The sequence below is a fragment of the Nomascus leucogenys genome, chromosome 6, assembly GCF_006542625.1.
Source record: "Nomascus leucogenys isolate Asia chromosome 6, Asia_NLE_v1, whole genome shotgun sequence".
Taxonomy (NCBI): domain Eukaryota; kingdom Metazoa; phylum Chordata; class Mammalia; order Primates; family Hylobatidae; genus Nomascus; species Nomascus leucogenys.
In genome coordinates this window covers 104,649,302-104,666,000 of record NC_044386.1, presented here as the reverse complement: position 1 = coordinate 104,666,000, position 16,699 = coordinate 104,649,302, and the positions used below count along the sequence as shown (strand labels likewise).

The 16,699-nt window shown below is 43.9% G+C and overlaps 1 long non-coding RNA gene across 1 annotated transcript; it reads right to left on the bottom strand.

Annotated features, from left to right (window-relative positions):
- Window positions 1-1,506: 1,506 nt before the first annotated feature.
- LOC115835406 lies at window positions 1,507-5,955 on the bottom strand. Its single transcript, XR_004030369.1, has 3 exons — window positions 5,892-5,955; window positions 2,836-2,838; window positions 1,507-1,597 (listed from the first exon to the last, which is right to left on the bottom strand). It is a non-coding gene; the product is annotated as an uncharacterized LOC115835406 (long non-coding RNA).
- Window positions 5,956-16,699: the final 10,744 nt, after the last annotated feature.

Genomic DNA, 16,699 nt, shown 5'->3' with positions numbered 1-16,699 from the left:
AAACAAAAAACTACAGACTGGGTGGCTTAAACAACACAAATATATTTTCTCACATTTCTGGAGGCTGGATGTCCAAGATCAAGTTTCTGGCTGATTTGGTATCTGGTCAGCGCTCTCCTCCTGGCTTGCAAATGGCTGCCTCTTGCTCTGTCCTTACAAAGCCTTAGTACCTTCGCATGGAGAGAAAAGGGCTAGCTCTCTGGTGCTCTTCTTTTTTTTGAGACAGAGCCTTGCTGTCTCCCCAGGCTGGAATGCAGTAGTGGTGTGATCTCGGCTCATATCAACCTCTGCCCCCCCGGGTTCAAGCGATTCTCCTGCCTCACTGCCTCAGCCTCTGGTGCTCTTCTTTTTTTTTTTTTTTTTTTTTTTGAGAAAGAGTTTCACTTTTGTTGCCCAGGCTGGAGTGCAATGGCACAATCTCGGCTCACTGCAACCTCTGCCTCCTGGGTTCAAACGATTCTACCCCCTCAGGTAGCTGGGATTACAGTCATGCGCCACCTTGCCCAGCTAATTTTGTATTTTTACTAGAGATGGAGTTTCTCCATGTTGGTCAGGATGGTCTCGAACTCCCAACCTCAGGTGATCCACCTGCCTTAGCCTCCCAAAGTGCTGGGATTATAGGCGTGAGCCACCACGCCCAGCTGCTCTTCTTATAAGAACTTAAATTCTTATGTTTTTGAATATTATCTAATTTAACCCCGGTTACTTTCTTACTCCAAATACAACCATATTGGGGGTTAGGGCTTCAATATATGAATTTGGGGGGCACGCAAACATTCAGTTCATAACACTTTTTCAGCTTTAAAAAGGAAGGAGATTCAGACACGTGCTACAACATTGATGAGTCTTGAGGACATGATGCTAAATAAAATATGCCAGATAAAAAAGGAAAAATGCTGTATGATTCCACTGAGATGAGGTACCTAGACTAGTCAAACTCATAGAGACAGAAGGGAGAAGGGCAGTGACCATGGGCTGTGGGGAGCGGGGAATGAGGAGTTATTGGTTAATAGGTACAGAGTTTCAGTTTTGCAAGATGAAGAGTTCTGGAGATGGATGTTGGTGATGGTTGCACAACAATGCGAATCTACTTACTACCATTGAACTATATGCTTAAAAATGGTCAAGATGGGCCGGTGCGGTGGCTCCCGCCTGTAATCCCAGCACTTTGAGAGGCCGAGGTGGGTGGATCACCTAAGGTCAGGAGTTCGAGACCAGGCTGACCAACAAGGTGAAACCCTATATCTACTAAAAATACAAAAATTAGCCAGGTGTGGTGGTATGCACCTATAGTCCCAGCTACTCAGGAGGCTGAGGCAGAAGAATTGCTTGAACCTGGGTGGTGGAGGTTGCAGTGAGTTGAGATCGCACCACTGCACTCCAGGCTGCGCGATGGAGCAAGACTCCGTCTCAAAAAAAAAAAAAAAAAAGGTCAATATGGTGAATTTTATGTTATACATATTTTGTCATAATTTAAAATGATAAATAAGGCTAGACGCTGTGGCTCACGCCTGTAAACCCCAGCACTTTGGGAGGCTAAGGCAGGCGGATCACTTGAGCCCCGATGTTTGAGACCAACCTTGACAACATGGCGGAACTCCATCTCTACAAAAACACAAAAATTAGCTGGGCGTGGTGGCACCCACCCACAGTCCCAGCTACTTGGGAGGCTGAGGTGGGAGGATCATCTGAGCCCACGTGGTCGAGGCTGCAGTGACCTGTGATTGGCCACCGCACTCCAGCCTGTGTGACAAAGTGAGACCCTGTCTCAAACAAAAATAATACAATAACATAATAAATAAGTAAAGCCACCCTAAAACCATCGTCCAACTCCTGCACCACTGGAGTCCTGAGGAGTGGTTAAAGGTGTGCACTTTGAAATGAGATAGACCTGGCTTCTCATAGACCCACACATGAACTTGGAAAATGTAGATGTTCAATCTTCAAAAATGTCTCTTAAACCAAAATATGCATTTTATCTTTCAAATGACTAAATCTTACTGAGCACCAGGTTCCCTCTAGACTTCTTGGGACTCTATTAACAAATTGCCAGTGGTCAGGCTGTTTGGACAGTCCCTGAATAGATTCCCCAGCCTAAGCCGGGGCTGGTAACCTGAACTGGCCTGTGAATATTTCAGAGTGTCCACTGGCTTAGCTCTGTTCACCCTGTTGAAAAGACAGCTCTGTATGTATGTTTCAGACAGCATTTTACAAGGGGCCACACCTTTGATTCCAGAAATGAAGAGCAAGTAACTCCATTGTCCTTAAACTTGTCAAGTTTGTTCCCCGCGAAGGTACTTCATGGATCTAACACTGACACCTAGAAAGACCCCAGTTGGTTATTTTGATGCATCTAGCCCAACTCGGTAACAGAACCAGTGACAGCCTCGCCAGGCTATTAGTTCCACCTCAAAGAATGGTTGGAATTCACCCCAAGGGATGTTTGACACGTCAGAGCCTAAACAATCATTTCATCTTTCCCCATGCTTTGCTTGTTTGTTTGTTTTTAGATGGGAGTCTCACTCTGTCGCCCAGGCTGGAGTGCAGTGGCACGATCTCGGCTCACTGCAAGCTCCGCCTCCCAGGTTCACGGCATTCTCCTGCCTCAGCCTCTCAAGTAGCTGGGACTGCAGGCGTGTGCCACCACGCCTAGCTAGTTATTTTTTATTTTTAGTAGAGACGGGGTTTCACCATGTTGTCTAGGCTGGTCTTGAACTCCTGACCTCAAGTGATCCTCCCGCCTCAGCCTCCCAAAGATCACAGGCATGAGCCATGGCTCCTGGACCCCAGGCTTTTACAAATGAGGAAAGTGAGTCGTAGAGAGGGTTAAGCAACTTCCTGAATAGAAATAAAAAGTAGGAATGGGAATCAAACCTAGGCCTTTGGGATCCAGTGTGGTGGCACGCACGTGCCAGTAATCCCAACTACTGGGGAGGCTGAGGCATGTTTCCACGACAACAGGCTATCTCACCAAAATGTGTCTCATGAGTCTCTAAGTCATCTCGGTTTAGGGACCAAGCCAACTGTCTCTGTAATGCTTCGGTTTTAATATATGCACTGTCAAAGTGAGCATGTATAAAAATGTACATTGTCAGCTATGATAATTAAATCCTACTCATCTGAACACTCCACTATAACAGCAAGCATCACATCATTTTGTAACTGTCTCTTAGCTGGTCCACCTCCTCTACCTCCTCCACTAAACTGCGCATTCCCTGACAACAGGGTTGACTTGTTCCCGTCTTAACCCCTTGTCTGATACAAGGTATTATGACCCTAGATATATAGGAGTTAGATCATTGTGCAAGTGAGACTTGTACCATTTATAAGGACAAATACTCATTTTATATTTTAGTCTTACAAGGAAAAAGGCATCTGAGAAAATGTAGGGCATATGCAAGGGCCCTCACAAATTGAGCATAACACAAATCTGCAGATATCTTGCTTCGTTATTGTTGCTTGGGGTTGTGTTTTTTGTTTTATTTTTTGCTTGATAATAAGATTAAAGCCTCATATGTATGTCAGAAAGTAGGGTGGCTGAATCTAATATCTTAGCATGTCCCATATTTTAAGCATAGTAGCTGCTCTATTTTCCAAATTGTTGATCGTTTAAGTATCAAGAAGCCATGTGGTCCAGTCAGAGAAACATGCATCTCACAACTAAAAGTGACTTCAGGCCAGGCCCAGGGGCTCATGCCTATAATATCAGCACTTTGGGAGGCCCAGACGGGCAGATCACTGGAGGCCCAGGAGTTCAAGACCAGCCTGGCCAACACAGGGAAACCCCAACTCTACCAAAAATACAAAAACTAGCTGGGAGTGGTGGCGCATGCCTTTAAGTCCCAGCTACTTGGGAGGCTGAGGCAGGAGATTCGCTTGAACCTGAGAAGCAGAGGTTGCAGTGAGCCGAGATCGTGCCACTGCACTCCAGCCTGGGCGGCAAAAAAAAGAAGAAAAGCAAGGAAAGGAAAAGAAAAGAAAAAAAAGAAAAAAGAAAAGAAAAGAAAAAACAACTTCAAAATAATTCAGATCCTTCCCTTGTATTTTTTCTCAGAAGCCATGAAGCAGGGCCAAATAAATGGTCCAGAGCAGCCCTTATGAGAAAGCCCTTTCCTTTTCTAACCTTATACTCTAGCTGCTTCAGTGCCTCCTTCTACATATTTTTGGTGCTCATCTGGATCAAAATGTTGGAATAACACCACAAATTTATCTTATCCCCAATCTCAAACTCATAAAATGCTACTAAATTAATTTAAAAGGCATAAACCTTCAATGGTAGAAGGAATAGCAGGTGGATCACACACTAGAGATTTCAGCAAAGCTCTGCAAGATGAGGAGCACCTGGAGAAGAGTAACTACTGGGTGGGCTGAAGAAGTCCCGTCCAAGAGTAAGGTGTTCAGCCTAACACCCGGGAAGGATGTCAGCAAGTCTTGCACAAACTTAGAGAGACTTGGGATTCAGAAATGCTTGGTGGGAGTGAAATGCGAGCTGAAATAGAAAATTATGGAAGATGTCCATATGGAACAAGTGGACTCACCACCAACGTTCAAATCCACCCACTTCACATGCACCTGTGGAAACACAAACACCTGCGAACAATATATATTCCCTCCAGACGAACTATCAGATAATCTCTTCTTCAAGAAACTGAATGTTCCAGGAGAAAGAATCCTGTGTTCTAGCCTTTAGGGGCCCAGGATAATGGACAGCAGCCCTCTGGGTCACCCTGATGCAGAGACTTCCATGGGAGAAGCCCCACCTACAAAATGCGAAAGAGTGCAATCCCTAAGAAGGGGGATTTAGCAATATGGGGCAAAATTACATATGCATTTGTTCTCTGACCAGCAAGCCCATGTCCACAAATCTATGCAAAAGATACATTGACAAACTATGAAAAAGACATATATACAACCGTATTCATTGCAACTGTATTTGTAACAGCAAAAGACTGGAACCAAATGTCAATAGGAATGGGTCGACTAAACATTCAACCCAGAACAATGGAGAGCGCTGTAACTATAAAAAGAAACAAGGAAGATGCCTGTGAACTTCTAGGAGTTGATCTTCATGAAGTATTGTTCAGGGGCAGGGAAAGCCAAGCACATTCCCTTTTGTGTAAGAAGGGGGAAATATAAATATAAAAACATATATTTATCTTTTGAAATAAACAATGAAAGAGTAAAACACAATCGATTTTTAAATGCTTATTTAAATATCTCAGTTAAAAGGTGGAAATTGGCAGACTCAATAAAAAAAGCAAGACCCAACTACTGTATATGTTCTTTATAAGAAATACATTTTATTTTATTTTATTTTATTTTATTTATTTATTTTTAAGATAGAGTCTCGCTCTGTCACCCAGGCTGGAGTGCAGTGGCTCACTGCAACCTCTGCCTCCCGGGTTCAAGCAATTGTCCTCCCTCAGCCTCCCCAGTAGTTGGGATTACTGGCACGTGTGTGCCACCACACTGGCTAATTTTTTTTTTCTTTTTTTTTTTTGAGATGGAGTCTTACTCTATCACCCAGGCTGGAGTGTAGTGGCACGATCTCAGCTCACTGCAACCTCTGCCTCCCAGGTTCAAGCGATTCTCCTGCCTCAGCCTCCCGAGTAGCTGGGACTACAGGCATACGCCACCATGCACAGCTAATTTTTTTTTTTTTTTGTATTTTAGTGGAGACAGGGTTTCACCATGTTGGCCAGGATGGTCTCAAACTCCTGGAATCAAGTGATCTGCCTGCTTTGGCCTCCCAAAGTGCTGGGATTACAGGTGTGAGCCACCGCGACCAGCAAGAAACACACTTTAATCATAAAGACACTTTGCAAGATCTACCATGCAGGGCAGATCACAAGGCCAAGAGATGGAGATCATCCTGGCCAACATGGTGAAACTGTCTCTACTAAAAATACAAAAATTAGCCAAGTGTGGTGGCAGGCGCCTATAGTCCCAGCTACTTGGGAGGCTGAGGCAGGAGAATCACTTGAACCTGGGAGGTGGAGGTTGCAGTGAGCCGAGATCGTGCCACTGCACTCCAGCCTGGCAATAGAGCGAGACTCCGTCTCAAAAAAAAAAAAAAAAAAAAAGAAAGATCAACCATACAAACTCTAAACCTAAGAAAGCTAGTGTGACTATTAAAATAGCAGGCAAGGTAAACTTCAAGAGAAAGAGTATTCCTAAAGATCAAGAAAGACATTTCATTCCAATAGAAAGGTTGATTCAACAAGAAAAAACAGAAGGATCTTTACTGTGCACACACCTCATAACGTAGTTCCCAGATACATGAAACAAAAATCGATGGTACTGATTTTCGGCACAGTTCTCGGCAACATTAGGAGGTAGGTCTCTCATTTGTCACTTTCAGAGTGCACGTGGAGTTGACAGCTGGCTGTCCTGAGCCTACCATTAAAATAACAAGTGCGCACCACAATCCTCATGCCTCTCATTGACGCATGGCGTCCGAGGGCCACAGCCACTGCATAAGCAAATGCCTCACTTTCCACCTGTACCTTACCCAAATTCACCGCAGGCCAAAAGCTTCATAATTTTGATGACACTGCATACCAGGTATTACCATATCCCCCTCCCAATCACTAATAATGAGTTCCTTGAGATGACCTTAAGGTGAGTAATCCTGCTCCAAAATTCTTTTCTAAGGGTCTGCTTTCTAGGGTCATGCCTGTTATTAAATATGTTGGTCAGAGCTTCCCAGACAACCGAACCTGAGGCAGTCCCAAGGAGCTTGGTGTGGGTGGTGGGGAAGGAGGGAGAGCAACGGAGGAGGCACTGCCAGCTGGCCCCTGCCTGTTAATGCACAGTCAGATAGGACCATCAGCTTCTCAGCACAGTCTGTCTGGGAGGGGAGAAATGGGGAAGAATTGATCAACTGGCTCTATCTTCACCAGTCAAAGCTTGGCCCTAAGGCTACACTGTTAGGGACACCCACTGCGGACCCACTGTGTCTCCCGCCTCAGTGTGCGCAGGGAAACCTTCTGGGCATGAGGGAAGAATCACACAGTGTGGCATGAAGAGAGTTGCTGTCAAAGTGTGTCTGGGATGGTGATCAGAGCCCGTGAAAAGATGCTTCTAGCAGCAACAGCTAGAACAAGATGTGAGACAGAGAATCCAGAATGATGCAGGGGAGGGGTCTGATAGAGAGAATCTACTAAATCTACACCTAACAGCACACTTAAATGTGAAACAGTGAGTGTTCTTCCCCCGGGGTTAGGAACAAGACAAGTTTTCCCGTGAGCACTGTTTTTATCAACAATGTACCAGAAGTCAGAGGCAGTGCAAGAAGGCAAGAGGAAGGATAAGAACCATAATGGGCCACGCGCATTGGCTCACACCTGTAATCCCAGAAATTTGGGAGGCCAAGGTGGGTGGATCACCTGAGGTCAGGAGTTCCAGACCAGCCTGGCCCTGAGGTCAGGAGTTCCAGACGAGCCTGGCCAGCATGGTGAAACCCTGTCTCTATTAAAAATACAAAAAGTTAGCTGGGCATGGTGGCGCGCACCTGTAATCCCAGTTACTGAGAAGCTGAGGCAGGAGAATCACTTGAACCCAGGAGGTAGAGGTTGCAGTGAGCCGAGATCGCTCCACAATGCTCCCGCCTGGGCAACAGAGTGAGACTCAGTCTCAAAAACAAACAGACACAAAACCATAATGATTGAAAATAAGTAAATAAAACTGCTATGATTCACAGAAAATTTGAAAGAACCTATAGATTAACCATTAGTATTAATAAATGAATTTATTAGGGAATCTGGAGATAAAAGTCAGTTCAAAAATCAGTTGTATTTCTATACGGGAGCAACAAACTAATAGAAAATGAAATTTCAAGCTAAATACCATTTGCAACAGTATGAAAAAGCATCAAACATTTCCTGAATCTGGAACCCACAGGTGTACATCGAGTCACTCAAGGCTGATCATTTAAAAGCAAAAACAACGTTCAAATCCACCCACTTGCACCTGCACCTGTGGAAACAAAAACACCTGGGAACAATATATATTCCCTCCAGATGAACTATCAGATAATCTCTTCTTCAAGAAACCGAATGTTCCAGGGGAAAGAATTCTGTGTTCTAGCCTTTAGGGACCCGGGATAATGGACAGCAGCCCTCCGGGTCACCCTGACGCAGAGACTTCCACGGGAGAAGCCCCACCTACAAAATGATGTTGGGCACCTGTAATCCCAGCTACTGGGGAGGCTGAGGTGGGAGAATTGTGAAAGAGTGCAATCCCTAAGAAGGGGGATTTAGCAATATGGAGCAAAATTACATATGCATTTGTTCTCTGACCAGCAAGCCCATGTCCACAAATCTATGCAAAAGATACATTGACAAACTATGAAAAAGGCATATATACAACAGTATTCATTGCAACTGTATTTGCAATAGCAAAAGACTGGAACCCAGGAGGTGAAGGTTGCAGTGAGCTGAGATTGTGCCACTACACTCCAGCCTGGGTAACAGAGCGAGACTCCATCTCAAAAAAAAAAAAAAAGAAGCCTGGATTGGCATGGTAGAGTTCTAGGGCGTTGTATCCACAAGGTTGTTGGGTTCAAGTGTCTAAGATTGACAAGCTTTAAAAAATTAAAATTAAAAAAAGCAACACCCTGTCACCCAAGCTGGAGTGCAGTGGTGCAATCATGGCTGAGTGCAGTGGTGCAATCATGGCTCACTGCAGCCTCAGACTCCTGGGCTCAAGCAATCCTCCCGCCTCAGCCTCCCAAACAGCTGAGACTACAAGCAAGCACAACACCAACCAGCTAACTTTAAAAATATTTTTTATAGAGATAGGCTCTTGCTATGTTGCCCAAGCTGCTTTCGAACTCCTGGGCTCAAGTGATCCTCCAGCATGGGCCTCCCAAAGTGCTGGGATTACAGCCTTGAGCTACTGCGGTATGACCTGGTTGGGAAGCTTTTAAAGGGAATCTTAGAAATGTTAGATCCCAAGAAGAATGGATGGGCTCTGAAGCATAAAAGGCAACTCAGAAATTAATATGAATACATGTTTAAATATAGCACTAGGCAGCTAGTCAATTGCAGCTCAACTCAGCTCCCACCCGGTTCTGTATGAATTACATTCAGTATGGCAGGTGGTATATTTTCACGTGCTTTGTGGGGAAGTGCAGCCTCTAATCTGAGGTGTGCCCATCACCTTTTGTGGCCTTACGTGCCTTGGCAGTGTTCCCAAGCTGGGCCTTCAGGTTCACAACCTTGTGGAAGCCTCACAGGGTGAGGATTAAGTGAGATAATAGAAATTAAACGACTTTGAAAGAACATGATGTACCTGCACAAATACCAAAAAATGCTTTAGGTTCTTTGAGGACTTCTTGTCATTCTTTTGTATTCTCCTTTCTCTTCTGCTTTTAGACGGAGTCTCACTGTCTCCCAGAATGAAGTGCAGTGGTGCAATCTCAGCTCACTGCAACCTCTGCCTCCAGGGGCTTCTCCTGCCTCAGCCTCCCAAGTAGCTGGGACTATAGGCGCACACCACCATGCCCAGCTAACTTTTATATTTTTAGTAGAGACTGGATTTCGCCATGTTGGCCAGGCCTGTCCTGAACTCCTGACTTAAGTGATCTGCCTGCCTCGGCCTCCCAAAGTGCTGGGATTATAGACATGAGCCACTAAGCCCAGCCTGAGCCAATTTCAATTTCTTCTTCACCCTCATCCCTCAAGGCCTCAAGCCAATCTCAGGTACCTCTTGGGAGAACCGCCTCAACCCCAGCAAGCACTGCTGTTCCGACTCTTGTTATGCTTGCCTGGACCAGTGCGGTTGTCTACCATTGATTGGTCTGTCCATCTGGAGCCTTTGTCCCTCTAGTCTTCCACTCCTCTCCAGAAGATGAAGCTTCCTAAACCTCAGACCACATCATGCAGATACAGGAATGTTTCCTTGCCCCATAGTCTATCAGGTTAAAAATGTTTCCTTCTATTATTAGTAAATAGGATTTTTTTTTTTTTAAATCAGGACGGGGCGTGATGGCTCACGCCTATAATCCCAGCACTTTGGGAGGCCGAGGCAGGCAATCACTTGAGGTCAGGAATTCGAGAGCAGCCTGGACAACATGGGGAAACCCTGTCTCTACTAAAAACAGAAAAATTAGCTGGGCGTGGTGTCGGGCACCTATAATCCCAGTTACTTGGGAGGTTGAGGCAGGAGAATCGCTTGAACCTGGGAGGTGGAGGTTGCAGTGAGCCAAGGTCATGCCACTGCACTCCAGCCTGGATGAACAGTCTAGAAGAAAAAAAAAAGAAAAAGAAAAATACCCAGGAATGGGTATTAATTTCATTAAGTCTCTTTTTTTAGTATCTCTTAAACTTCTCATATCAGTGGGTTCTTACTGGACCTACTGATATGCCATATCACAGTAACATATTTTCCATTTTTATGCCATTTTAACCCTCCTGAGATAAACTCTTCTTCATGGTGATAGTAGATAATTGTTTCAAATTGAATTCAATTTGCTAGCATTTTGTTTGGGATTTTTTTATGGCAATAATTCTCCATAATTAGGACTGTGCAATAGAGGTAATTTTCAAAAAGCAAGCTGCACAGCCCTTCGTTTCCACAGAAACCCAAAATGTAGTTGTGGGTGGGAAGCAGGCAGGAAGGGGTTTGTGGTGGAAAGAGTGGGAAGAGGGGAAGGAAAGTAGTGACTACAAGCTCCCCACTCTGTTTCCACCAGCAACGCTTCATCTTTTACAGCCTCTTCACACTGGGGTTCCGTGTGTGGTTTTTTGATATTGACATTATCTGAGTAAAATAAATGAAATGGTTTTCCATCTCTTCATGTGCGCTGAACCACTTTAAATAACATGGAAAATTATCTGTTTCTTAAAACATTTTAACTCAGATCCTTTTATGCAGGGAGGGACAATGAGAGGGTCAGTAAGTTTTTGATAATTTTTTTAATTGACATTTTTGTAGAGATCATTGCAGATACACATGCAGTTGTAAGAAACAATAGGGGCTCTTTGTACACTTTGTCCAGTTTTCCCCAAGGGTAATAGTTTGCAAAACTATAGTATACTGCCGGGCACGGTGGCTCAAGCCTGTAATCCTAGCACTTTGAGAAGCCGAGGTGGGTGGATAACTTGAGATTAGGAGCCCGAGACCAGCCTGGCCAACATGGTGAAATCCCGTCTCTACTAAACATACAAAAATTAGCCGGGGCAAGGTGCAGTGGCTCAAGCTGGGCGGGGTAGGCCCGGCATTTTGGGAGGCCAAGGCAGGTGAATGGCCTGAGGTCGGGAGTTCAAGACCAGCCTGGCTAACATGGTAAAATCCTATCTATACAAAAATACAGGCCGGGCCCGCAGTGGCTCACGCCTGTAATCTCAGCACTTTGGGAAGCCAAGGCAGGCATAACGCGTGAGGTTGGGAGTTCAAGACCAGCCTGACCAACATGGAGAAACCCTATCTCTACTAAAAATACAATATTAGCTGGGCATGGTGGTGCATGCCTGTAATCCCAGCTACTTGGGAGGCTGAGGCAGGAGAATCATTTGAACCTGGGAGGTGGAGGTTGCGGTGAGCCGAGATCGCGCCACTGCACTCCAGTCTGGGCAACAAAAGCAAAACTCTGTGTGTGTATATATATATATATAAATATACAGGAAACATTCCTGTATCTGCATGATGTGGTCTGAGGTTTAGGAAGCTTCATCTTCTGGAGGGGAGTGGAAGACAAGAGGGACAAAGGCTCCAGGTGGACAGACCAATCAATCATAGACATATATATATGTATAAATTAGCTGGGCATGATGTCCGGCTGCTTATAATCCCAGCTACTCCAGAAGCTGAGGCAGGAGAATCTCTTGAACCCAGGAGGCGGAGGTTGCAGTGAGCCAAGATCACGCCACTGCATTCCAGCCTGGGCAACAGAGTGAGACTCCGTTTCAATTAAAAAAAATAAAAACAAAAATAAAAAAAGAGGTTTTTATTTATCCAGGATAAATGCCCAACAGTGCAACTGCTGGGTTGTGTGGTGAGTGCATATATTATTTTATAAGAAACTGCAAAATTGTTTTCCAGAGTTGTGATATCATTTTATATTTCTGCTAGTAAATGCATGAGTAATTCAGTTTCTCTGTTTCCTTGCCAGCATTTGGTGTTGTCATTTTCTACTGTAGCCATTCTAATAGATATACAGCCAGTCCTCCATATCCATGGGTTCCATGTTCATGCATTCAACCAACTGAGGATCAAAAATATATTTTATTTCAAAGACAGTGGTTGTGTCTGTACTGAATATGTAAAAAAAAAAATTATTGTCCTTATTTCCTAAACAATACAATATGACAACTATTTACCTAGCATTTACATTGTATTAGGGTTTTCTTAACTTTTTTTTTTTTTTTGAGAGACAAGAGTCTTTACTCTCTTGCCCAAGCTGTAATGCAATGATGTGATTACAGCTCACTGCAGCCTTGAACCCTGGGCTCAAGCAATTCTCCCACCTCAGCCTCCCAAGCAGCTAGGACTATAGGCATGCACTACCATGCCCAACTAATTAAAAAAAATTTTTTTTTGTTTTTTGTAAAGACAGGGTTTCACTATTGCCCGGGCTGGTCTCAAACCCCTGGCCTCAAGCAATCTTCCCACCTCATCCTCCCAAAGCACTGGGATTATAAGCATGAGCCACTGCCCCTGGCCTGTATTAGGTATTAGAAGTAACCTAGAGATGACTTAAAGTATACAGGAGGACTACATAGGTTAGTAGTACATAGGTTAGGTACACCATTTTACATCAGGGACGTGAGCATCTGTGGAGTTTGTTGTCTGTGGGGGAAGAGGGGCACTGGAACCGACCCCTCATGGATATGGTCAGTTCCAGTACCCCTCATGGAAATGGAGGGATGACTGTACAGGACATCTCATTGTGATTTTAACTTGCATTTCCCTCATGCCTAATAATGTTGAACATCTTTCATATGCCTGTTTTGTCACCCTGTATCTTTTTCAGTAAAATTTCTGTTCATATCTTTTGCGCTTTTTCTAATTGGATGGTTTGTTTGTTTTTGTTGTTGTTGTTACTATTGAGTTCTGAGAGTTTTTTAAACAGTATTCCACCTTTATCCTCGGGAGACACATTCCAAGACCCCCCCAGTGAATGCCTGAAATGCAGATAGTGCTGAACTCTGTACATACTGTTTTTTCCTTCACATACACACCCAGGATAAAGTGTAATTTATAAATTAGGCACAGTAAGAGATTAACAACAACAACTTATAATTAAGATTTTTGGGTTTTTTTGTGAGACAGAGTCTCACTCAGTCACCCAGGCCGGAGTGCAGTGGTGCGATCTCGGCTTACTGCAGCCTCTGCCTCCCGGGTTCAAGCGATTCTCCTGCCTCAGCCTCCCAAGTAGCTGGGATTACAGGCACCCGCCACCACGCCCAGCTAATTTTTGTATTTTTAGTAGAGATGGGGTTTCGCCATGTTGGCCAGACTGCTCTCGAACTCCTGACCTAACATGATCCACCCGCCTCAGCCTCCCAAAGTGCTGGGATTATAGGCATAAGCCACCGTGCCTGGCCAATAATTAAGTTATTATTAGTAAAGTATTATTAAGTAAAGTAAGGGTTACTTGAACACAGGCACTGTGACACTGGAACAATCAGTCTGGTAACTGAGATGGCTACTAAGTGACTTCCAGGTAGCTAGTGTGGACAGTGTGGATATCCCAGGCAAAGGAATGACTCACATCCCAGTGACGGGGAGAGGACTGGCACGAGATTTCGTCATGTTACTCCGGACAGCGCACAATTTAAAACTTATGAATTGTTTATTTCTGGAATGTTCCATTTAATATTTTCAGATACTGACTGAGAGCAGATACCTGAAACCACAGAAAGTCAAACCAAGGATAAGTAAGGATCACTGTATATTCCAGATACTAGTCCTTTGCTGGATATGTGGTTTGCAGATATTTTCTCCCAGTGTATAATTTGTCTTCATTCTCTTCACATGGACATAAACAGCAAAATATATATATATATATATATATATATATATATATATATTTATATATTTATTTATTTGAGACGGAGGCTCACTCTGTTGCTGGGATTATAGGCGCCCACCACTGTGCCCAGCTGTTTTTGTATTCTTCGTAAAGGCAGGGTTTCACCATGTTGGCCAGGCTGGTCTCTTAACTCCTGACCTCATGATCCGCCCGCCTCAGCCTCCCAAAGTGCTGGGATTACAGGTGTGAGCCACCGCACCTGGCCAAAAAAATTTAATTTTGATGAAGTCCGATTTATCAATTTTTTCTTTTATGAATCATGCTTTTGGTATCAAATCTAAACACTTTGCCTAGTGCTAAATCCTGAAAATTTTTGCCTATTTTTTAAAAAATTACAGTTTTATGTCTACATCACATTGTACTCCATAAATGTACACAATTATGATTTGTTAATTAAAAATAATATTAATAAAAAATCTAAATGGGTCATAGACTTAAATGTAGACATGGCAGAAGGCGAGAGAGAGAAAAGGGGCCAAACTTACCTTTTTATATTGAACCCACTCCCGGGATAACAAACCCACTCCTGCTATAATGGCATTAATCCATTAATAGGGGCAGAGCCCACAAGGCCTAATTACTTCTTAAAGATCCCAATTCTATTAATGTTATAATAGCAATTATGTTTTTGTTTTGTTTTGTTTTCGAGATGGAGTTTTGTTCTTGTTGCCCAGGCTGGAGTGCAATGGCGTGATCTCGGCTCACCGCAACCTCCGCCTCCTGGGTTCAAGCAATTCTCCTGCTTCGGCCTCCCGAGTAGCTGGGATTACAGGAGCCACCACAGCCGGCTAATTTATTTGTTTTTTGTTTTGTTTTGTTTTTGAGACGGAGTTTCGCTGTTGTTGCCCAGGCTGGAGTGCAATTGCATGATCTCAGTTCACTGCAACCTCTGGCCTCCCACGTTCAAGCGATTCTCTTGCCTCCCGAGTAGCTCGAATTACAGGTGCCTGCCACAAAGCCCAGCTAATTTTTTGTATTTTTAGTAGAGATGGGGTTTCTCCATGTTGGTCAGCTGGTCTCAAACTCCCAACCTCAGGTGATCCGCTAGCCTTGGCCTCCCAAAGTGCTGGGATTACAGGCATGAGCCACCGCACCCAGCCCAGTAATTACATTTTAACATAAATTTTGGAGAGGACAAACATTCAAACCATAGCAGGATAATACTAGCCTCACAAAATAACTTTGGAAATATTCCTATGCCTTCTATTTTCTGGAAGAAATTGTGTAAAATTGGCATTCATTATTCTTTAAATGTTAGAATTTTCCAGTGAGACTATCTAGGCCTGGATATTTTTGCAGGGAGAGCTTTGAAATTGTTAATTCAATTCCTTCAGTGGTTATGGGACTAGTCACATTTTCTGTTTCATCTTGGTTGAGTCTTGATAGTTTGTGGTTTTTGAAGGATTGGTCCATTTCATAAAGTTGTCAAACTTATCACTGTAAAGTTGTGTATTAGTCCATTCTCACGCTGCTATAAGGACATACCTAAGACTGGGTAATTTATAAAGAAAAAGAGGTTTTGGCTGGGCATAGTGGCTCACACCTATAATCCTAGCACTTGGGGAGGCTGAGACGGGTAGATCACTTGAGGTCAGGAGTTCAAGACCAGCCTGGCCAACATGTGAAATCCCATCTCTACTTAAAATACAAAAGTTAGCCAGGCATGGTGGTGCATGCCTGTAATCACAGCTGTTTGGGAGGCTGAGGCAGGAGAATTGCTTGAGACGGAGGTTGCAATGAGCTGAGATCACAACATTGCCCTCCAGCCTGGGAGACAAGAATGAAACTCCATCTCAAAAATAAAAGAAAGAAAGAAAAGAAAAAGAGGTTTACTGGACTCACAGTTCCACATGACTGGGGAGGCCTCATAATCATTGCAGAAGGCAAAGGAAGAAAAAAGTCACATCTTACATGGTGGCAGGCAAAAGAGCCTGTGCAAGGAAACTACCCTTTATAAAACCATTAGATCTCATGAGAACAGCACAGGAAAACCCACCCCCATGATTCAATTACCTCCCACTGGGTCCCTCCCATGACATGTGGGGATTATGGGAGCTACAGTTCAAGATGAGATTTGGGTGGGGACAGAGCCAAACCATATCAAGTTGTTTACAGAATGCCCTTATTATCTTTGTTTAAAAAAAAACTCTACAGGATCTGTAGCAATATCCCCTATTTAATTCTTGTTGTTGGTAATTTGTGTCTTCTCTTCTTTTGTTTTCGTCACTCTTACTAGAAGTTTATCAATTTTATTGATGTTTTTCCTAAGAATCAGATTTTTTTTTTTTTGAGCCCTCTCTCACCCAGGCTGGAGTGCAATGGCACACTGTCCACTCACTGCAGCCTCCACCTCCTGGGTTCAAGCGATTCTCCTGCCTCAGCTTCCTGAGTAGCTGGGACTACAGGCGCATGTCACCACGCCCAGCTAATTTTTGTATTTTTAGTAGAGGCGGGGTTTCACCATGTTGGCCAGGGTAGTCTCAATCTCTTGACCTCATGATCTGCCCACCTCGGCCTCGCAAAGTGCTGGGATTACAGGCATGAGTCACTGTGCCCGGCCTCCTTTTTTCTAATGTAAGCATTTAGTGCTATCAATTTCCCACTAGACACTGCTTTCCCTACATCCTACATATTATGATAGGCTGTATTTTTGTTTTCATT